An 8,499-nucleotide genomic window follows, 5' to 3' on the forward strand; every position below is an offset into this window, starting at 1 on the left:
GTTGACGCGTAGCATTTCAAACCAAAACGCACAACTGCTGACTGAACTGTGGAGCTCGAGCCTCCTCCTTAAGAGTTAGCCAGACTTTTTGTTTTTTAATCCCAATAAGATCCCCACTGTTTGAAACAGACAATAAAGCAAAAAATATCCCCTGCCCTTTTCTGATTTGTTATTAACACATTCCGGACAGGCAACAACTGATTTATAAACTCCCAATAAAAGTATATACCAGGCTCTCCCCTTTTATTGTCTAATTAAAACAGATCCTAATAACATTTACCAACACGTGTTTTCTTTCGGGGGGGGGGGTTGCAACCTATTTCATTATGTTAAGGTTAGTAACATGCATGGCATTTCAGTTATTTCAATCCATCAAGTAAAACTCATCTGGAAAATCCTTGTTTAAGGATTATTACCTGCATCATATCTATTATATCTGCATTGATAATCGCCCAGAAACTTTGGTATATAAAAATACTTTATATTTTCTTTTAGTAACCATTTCTTTATACTGCTTACTTTGGTTTTGGAGGTTTTTTTGGATACTAATCGAATGATACATGCCCTACTAATATATGCTACTTAACAATTTGGTTATTCTCTAGAAATACATTTCCATCTTTAATTTATTTGATTTTAGTTTTTAAAATAGTATTTATATATTAAAGATTGCTTTGATGAGGGTTTGCATGCAAAGGTTGGTAGTAAACAAACTTTGAATCACTCCAAGATATGAAGTTATCTCCTGCATGTAATTTACTTGTATACCCAAGAGAATGTGTGAATTATATGCCACAGATACCTAGGAGCTTAATAAAAAATAACTTGTGAATTACTTTTTGTCTTAGAATCTTTTAAAAAACGATGTTTCACCTCCACTTCATCTAAACCAGTTTGTTATACTGAGATCCCTTCTTTTAAAAATGTGCAGACTGCTGATCATGGTTAAAGTTTGTTTCCTCCTTTCCAGTTGCATTGCTTATTCCCTCTTTTTAAAGAACAGAACTAAATTCACTAGAGGACTCTTTACAGGGGAACTGCTGTGGCCATATGCATGTTATTAAGGCATTCAGTTTGTAATTCAAGCTTGAAATTTACAGGTGAAAAGAACAGGGCAGTGAAACTTGTAAAGAAACTTGCTAGGGCAGAGAATAAGCCTTTCAAAACTTCTTTGCAACTGATCTGAAAACTCTGCAACCTCACACTGAAATGTGTCTGAGATAAATGCAGTCAGGTAAAATAAATGAGTTGTTTTGACCACTACTTAGTTCAGATCTTTTTCAAAACTTGACCAAAATACTTTTGTTGTAGTTTATTAATTTCCAGAGGACCGACCCCATGTAACATTACCCTTTAAAACAACGAAATCAAGGGAGCCTCTCTTAAAAACAACCCAAACAAAGAGGGAAGTCTTTAATTTAGATCTGAAACAAGAAAGAATATCAGTCAAAGGACTTCCCCTTGGTGGAGCATTCCAGATGCAAGGTATTTAGGGAATGCAAACAGAAGAGGAGACTAAATCATTGATCTACTTGGGGGAAATAGACTTGCATTCATTCACTTCAAGAAGATGGTGTCATACAATGTTAAACTTCCATGTCTAAGCTGAATGTGGGAAAAAATATCCTTTTGGTAAACCAATCTACTATGAGACACAAAATTTCTCATGGCAATTTAAATGTTCCTACTAGTTGCAACAAAAACCCAGTAAGGAAGGCTTTATAAAATGAATGTCTTAAGCAACAGTTTTCCTGCAGTTTACAAACACTGCCAGTTTTATAAATGTGTCGTTTTTCTTAAATATTTCCCTAAACATGGTTGTATTTCTTTTTAAAATCACTTCAGACAGTTGCATTTTTTGTATATTGTTGAGGCACTATGTAGAATGGAAGCTTCTGTACATTGTGGGGTTTTTTTTACATCAGCTTAAAGTTTCTGTCTTCATAAATGTATTCTGATTTTTAGCATTTGTTTTCTTTTTGCTCAGGCAAAAAAATTGTTCTTACGGAGTTTTAAAAGTTTGTCTGCAAGTACAGTATAGCAATTATTTTTCCTTAAATATTTAGAAAAGTTTCTTGGCGTGGAATGTCACAAGTGTTTTGGAAAAAAAAATGTGCATGACATTTCATTGAAATGTGGGATTACTATGAAAAAGCACACTTAAAGTCTATTATTTTCTGTTTCAGATTAACACCAATAAATTATCTGTGTTAGAAATCTTTTTGGTCCATTAGTAGCAAACAAGAACAAGTTAAATGCTAATCGTTCTCTACAAATTCTCAAGTGAACCTTTCATGAATTTATTTCTCTAATTGCTTGTGCAATAACAAAAGCTTATTTATACAACATTACATTTGAGTTTAAAAAAAACCCTTGAAAAGTCTAAATTTAGGATCAGTTTGAAAGTGTATCATTACTAGCGCCAAACAAATGTGTGCCTAGAGCTTTAAATAAAATACTCAGTATATAAAGCAAGAAGAAATGGTCGTTTTATTTTTCACTTAATTGTAATTAACCATTTAAATTATATAACAAATCTCTGGCTTGATCTGAATATAAAGCAAGAGCCTCTAGAATATGTAAGTGAGAACTCAAGACAAAAGTAAGGACCACTATAATTGTGAAGTATTTCATTTTACTGTAAATAGAATCACAATTTAAACTATATTTTGTTTAGAAAATATTCCTGAGAGAGAAAAGAAGCTCTCCTCTCAGAAGATTCAGTTGATGATAGCTATTTCTGACAGATTTGTTTGTATTAAATTAGCAGTTTGCTTTTACACCAGATGAAGGTCTGAATTAGCCTATTAATAGCCTCTGCTTCTCTCAACATTTTTAACTAAAATCTGTTCATTTAAGTAATTTTTTGTCAAAACACAGGGGTAAAAGATCAGAAATGTACTTTCCTTCTGTGAAAAGACACTTAAATCAGGAATATGTGTGAGATTTAAACATGGAAACATGTCTGCATCAAAGAAAACTAGGGGATTTAAGATGGAAATGGTTACAGTTGCAGCTGCCCTGGGGATCTGAACATCTCATAAACGTGTAGGTGCTGCAGTCAAAACCAAAGCAAACACTGAAAGGGGCTTTGACTCAAAAAACCAAATCACATCTGAAAAAGTTCCCTTACCTTTGTTACTAACAATGGCTTGAATTGTTAAAACTTAAAGATGGAGTTTTCGAAAATCTATATTTCTCTTCATCACTGTTTGTTTACTGTTTTTGTATTTGATTCAGTCTCCGCTGGTCAGTTTCAGATTTGTGTCTAGTCAGTTTCTGGCTCTCCAGGACTAAAACAACCTGATACTGTGTTTGGGTTTACAAACTTTCAAAGAAAGGTGGTCATTTAAGCAAAACACCATTTTCATTGACATGTATCATGAAAATGCTTTTGTTCAGTTTTGGTTTTGCAAGCCCCCTCCTTCTTTGCTTTAGTAGAAAACTTTAAATTTGGCAGCTTAAGCAGGTTGGGGAAAGACCTGTAACTGTATTTCAAGAGCTACTGGGAAAAAATTCCACATTCCCTATAATTTTCCCCCAAATTACCAGGTTACTATGTTTTACAGCAGAATATTCTAACCAACAAGTTGTGGTCTCTCTTTCTCTCTTCCCTCCACTCCCCACAGCTGATGTGAAAAAATGCATTGGTAGTTCTAGGGGCTTTCCCCACTCCCATGGCATGAATGAGTGATTAAAAGGTTGGGGTTTGATACAGTGAAAAAGCAAAATTGACAGAGCTCATAAAGCATTTAGGAGGATGAATTCTGCCCCTGCTGGACTCCCATTGACCTTACCTCAAGGAGGAGGTGATCTCTTTAAAGCTCAAATCCCCCTCAGTGGTTACAAAACAAATGAAATGTTGTCCTCACAGTGAATATCTGTAAGATCATGATGGAGTTTGCTTTTTAAAAGGGAAATGTATGATCTGTGAGATCAGTTTCTGACCTCACTCATTCAGAAGCTAATGCCCCTGTTCCAGATTTGCACTACTAAATGAATTCAGAATCTGGCCCTGTATTTTCAAGTCATAATTCAAATCCTCTACTGGATGGAGAGAGCTCTAGCTTCAAATGTTCCCCCCCAGCACCACCACCACCACCTTTGTAAACTCTCTGTAACATAGAGAAATTAGTTGGTTGCTTCCTAATGCTATTTGACTTTTGTCTAAAGCTAATTATCATGCACAAAATCATTGCTTCTCATGGCATGGGGCCCTTAAGCACTGGTTTACATTGTGGATCACTTCATAAATTAGAGATCTGTCCCTGGACCAACCCTTCAGTCCCAGTCCTACACACCTATCTCACGGCAACAGTAATACTTGGCCACAGAAAAAGTGAAGTAAAGACAGTAGTAAGCTCACTTTACTGCAGTGGCTGCTTGGTCCAACTCCTTCCTGGTATAACTGTGCTGTTCATTTTGCCCCCCTACCATGAACACACTCGATCAGGACCTATTCTTTCCCCTTGTTACCTGAAGCTCCCATGGCTGTAATCTCTCCAGCTCAATTCACTATTTCATTCTAGCTAGGTCTTCGCTGCAAGACCTAGAAAGCCTTTTTACGTGGGGAAAATAATAAACAACATCTTAATGGAGACAAGTCACAGGTTGATTTTACCTTGATAGCACTAGTCCAGGTGAACCCTATCCCACTATCTGGAGTATACTTCATTATCAGCTAGACACATTGAGCTAAAAACAACAGGGTTTTGTCTCCACTAAGATTTTTACATTAAGGTAGCGAACTTGATGTAAAAATATACTTTTTTTCCTTTGTATTTATTTAGCCTTTATTTTTTCTTTCTTTCTTTGTATCACTATAGAGCCCAGCAGCCGTTACCATGGATCAGGACCCCATTGTGCTAGGGGCTGTACAAAAACAGAACAAAAAGATGCCCCCTGCCACAGAGAGCTTGCAATCTAAGAGCTGGATACAGACAGACAGATGGGGGAGCATAAGGAAGCCTTTGTCCTTTTCTGTGTTGTACTCCAGTTTTTTGGATTTGGCCAAATATCTTGCTGATTGTGGTTGAATTTTCAGCAGGGAAGGATGTGGAGCAGCCAAACAGGTGAGTATAGTTGGTCAAGAACAACCTTTGGAAACCCTAACAGATTCTAGGGCTTATTTGCAATTAACAGGAAATGTCACTGCTTAATGACATATCAGGTGTTTCACCTCTGTAAGGAAAACTGCTTTATTGACCATCTGTGAGCTCAACAAGCTAGGGCAGGAATGCAGTTTAAGATCCAGCACAGAGGGTGAAGCAGTGTTTTTCAGTTGAGAGATTCCCCAGGAGCATGATCTGAATCTCATTTGATTCTGAATTCAGAGAAGTTTGATTTTTTGGGGGGTGATTTTAAAGGCAGGCAACAGGTGTAGGATGCTGAGGCTGGCAAATACCACTACAGGGATCTGGAACTGTATTAGCAGGAGAGATGTAATGACATACTCCTCGGTGGAATCAAACCTGTGGGCTCTGGATCTTAAAGCATAACCCTCTGCTGCCTGATCTAAAAGACTCGCCTTTGCTAGCCAAGACTGTAGCAGATTTTTCAGCTTTACTAAGGGGGATGAACAGCTTGCACTGAAGGGGTTTAGGTCATATAAACTCAAGGGCTGACACAGAGAGTGACACTAGACAATGCACCTGCCAAGACACAGTAGGAAGTGTGGGAAGGAAAACCTGCCCTGGGGTTTCATCCTCTGCAAATTAACTGACTGGACCTGTTGACTTCCAGGTTTACTTTTTATTTTTTTTTACTTGTGTCTTAGGCAGGGGGAGAGAACCGGACCCTGAGATTTCCATGCCTCCAATCCCTTCTCCTTTACAAACAGCAAGGCTGGGGTAAGGATATGACCAGGTCTGAGGTAGAGCCTCTAGTTACTACAAGCCACAGGTGCATTGTAAATGGGATCGGTCATACTTTGACATGACCAGGAATGTGGGCTCACCCCACAGCATGAAGTAGTTTTCTCACTGAAAGTATGTAACGACTGAAATCTGTGTGGCCTGGGACAGAATTGTGATTCTTTGGGTGGAGGCAGCATTGGTTGGACCATGCAGGTTTAATGCTCCTACTGCCAGATTCCACCCCCGCCCATCTACTCCCCACAGCCTCGAGCCAGCATCCACCTAAGTCAATGGGAATCTTTCCATTGCCTTCAGGGCAGGTTTGATTAGCCCCCACGTGTAGATCCCTGGACCCATAGAAGGATGATAGTGTAGAGGTGGTTAACCCCATCAGGAAAGGATAAGATCAGCATGTGGAAAGGCCCCTCTAAGTGTGGATTTCAAGTTGGTTGGGATGATCAGGCAGTTAGGAAGTTAGCAAGGGGCCTCTGCATGGTCTCTTCCGACACAATGGATGAGTCCACACAAAGCAAGGAAGCCCATTGCAAAGGTCCCGAAAGCATACGAAGGTCATCTCATTTGCCCGTGCGATGCTTCAGTGCTGTGTTGTTTCTGATAATACGATTGGGTGCATCCCACACAGCTGGGCTTGTCCCAGTGCATGCTGGGGCTCCTGAACCCCATTTCCCATAAGTCAACTTTGCTCCTGAGACGGAGGGCATTGGAGTCATCTCCAGTCATGAAGCGCTACATTGTGGGTTAGGGTTATGGGGAACATGGAGAACTGGGGCAGCTGTGGCGCTCACGGCTTCCTGTGCATGCTGTAGAGAAACCAACAGAGGCTGCACCGGTTGAGCGAGACCAGAGCTAAAAGCCTCATCTCAACCAAATGGTCTGATTGATGCCGGTGAGATGCCTGCGGTGAGGGCAGTGCAAAGGAGTTTCTAGCACAAGGCAACCGAAGGGCTGGGCTTTTGGCAACATTTTTGCCTAGTGTAGACAGGGCCTGCGCCGCTGTTGGCAAGGAGGGCTATCTTCTTATTGCCGTGGAAACCAGGAATGAGGAGATGGAACAGCTGCTCTCGCTGAGCTCCAAAGGGCGTATAGCAAGAGTGTGCTCTTAGCAGGGCCTTTGTTCTGCAGGCTCACCTGAGAAAAGGGAGGAAGGAGCAAGAAGCTACGGGGCACTTCCCAGCTGGGGTTATTGCTCGGGAGGGTTGTGAAGCCTGCAGATTCCCAGCAATACAACCAAGTATTTCAGTGTATTATCCATCAGAGGTGTAAACCCCGGCTGAAGACAGCTGGCTGTATTAAATTGCCCTAGGACAATGTCCTAACTCAGCGGCTATTTCACCAGCTCTGGCCCAACATCCCATGTTACAGTGAAAGAGAGAGATGGCAGCATCCAGGTGCAGGAAAGGCCAAAGCCAAAGAAGATTTTGCCAGTAGACAGGCAAAGGTAATGAGTTGCTGGCCCCATCCGTACAGAAGTTTTATCTGAGCTTGGAAGTTGCTGCTCAGATACTTTAGAACAGGCAGCCTAATATATATGGAGATATACCTATCTCATAGAACTGAAAGGTCATTGAGTCCAGCCCCCCCTGCCTTCACTAGCAGGACCAAGTACTGATTTTGCCTCAGATCCCTAAGGATTGAACTCACAACCCTGGGTTTAGCAGGCTGATGCTCAAACCACTAAGCGATCCCTCCCCATAGATGATTTTCTGGGTTGCAATCAGGCTGTTGTTATCCAGAAGTCAGACCGGCTGGATCACAAGGTAGGATATCATGCTTATAAGCACAAGCCATGTAAGATACATGTCTTTCTGGGGTAAAATGGTCAGTATTTTTGGCTGGCCAGACACAATTTTTAAGTGGGACCAGCCAGGTGAAAATACAGGCCATTTAGCCACTCAGGTGGTGGGAGGCCTCCCAAGCCAGCTGGGCCTCATTTGTTGAGCTCTTCTAAAAAAGTGGCCCAGTGAACCCAGGCATTTGCCTTATACCTGGATTAGCCAAGCCCAGATCTGAGCATGCCCACTGCAAAGCCATGCCTGTGTCACCGTGTCCTCATTGCTTCTGCACTCACTCCTGTGTGTCCCAGAGCCTGTGCGCTGAGACACTCTAGGATTCTTTCCCAGGCTATTGTGTCAGTTGCAGGGGAACTTTATTTGTCCTTCGGGAGGACTATCAGCAGGTGATTTAGCCAGTGTCCTATCTGCAAAGAGGATAGGTTCCAGCCCAAGTGAAAGCAGAGCCTAGGTTGTAACTAATACCCTGGGCAGGTAAGCTAGTCTTAAAGCACATCCAAATCCAGCTCGGAGGGTTTTCTGTGTGGAGGGGAGAGGGGGTTGGACTAAAACCCAGATAAGAGTCTGGGTTAACCATACAGTGAAGATGGGTGGCTTGCCCACTGCCCAGAATCACAATGAGTCTGTGGCAAAGCAGGGAATTCAGCCAACGTCGCCCCTGAGTCCCACTCCAGTACTTCCTTTCATATGTATCTACTTTGCAGGGTTTGGCTAATTAATTATTTGAAATCCTCAGCCGAAAGGTGCTACAGAGGTGCAGACTGGGGTTATTGTTAGAGCATACCGAATATTGAGACTGACAGGCAATCTTGTACCACAGATCCGTTAATGGT

The sequence above is a fragment of the Gopherus flavomarginatus genome, chromosome 25 (genome assembly GCF_025201925.1).
Source record: "Gopherus flavomarginatus isolate rGopFla2 chromosome 25, rGopFla2.mat.asm, whole genome shotgun sequence".
Lineage (NCBI taxonomy): Eukaryota > Metazoa > Chordata > Testudines > Testudinidae > Gopherus > Gopherus flavomarginatus.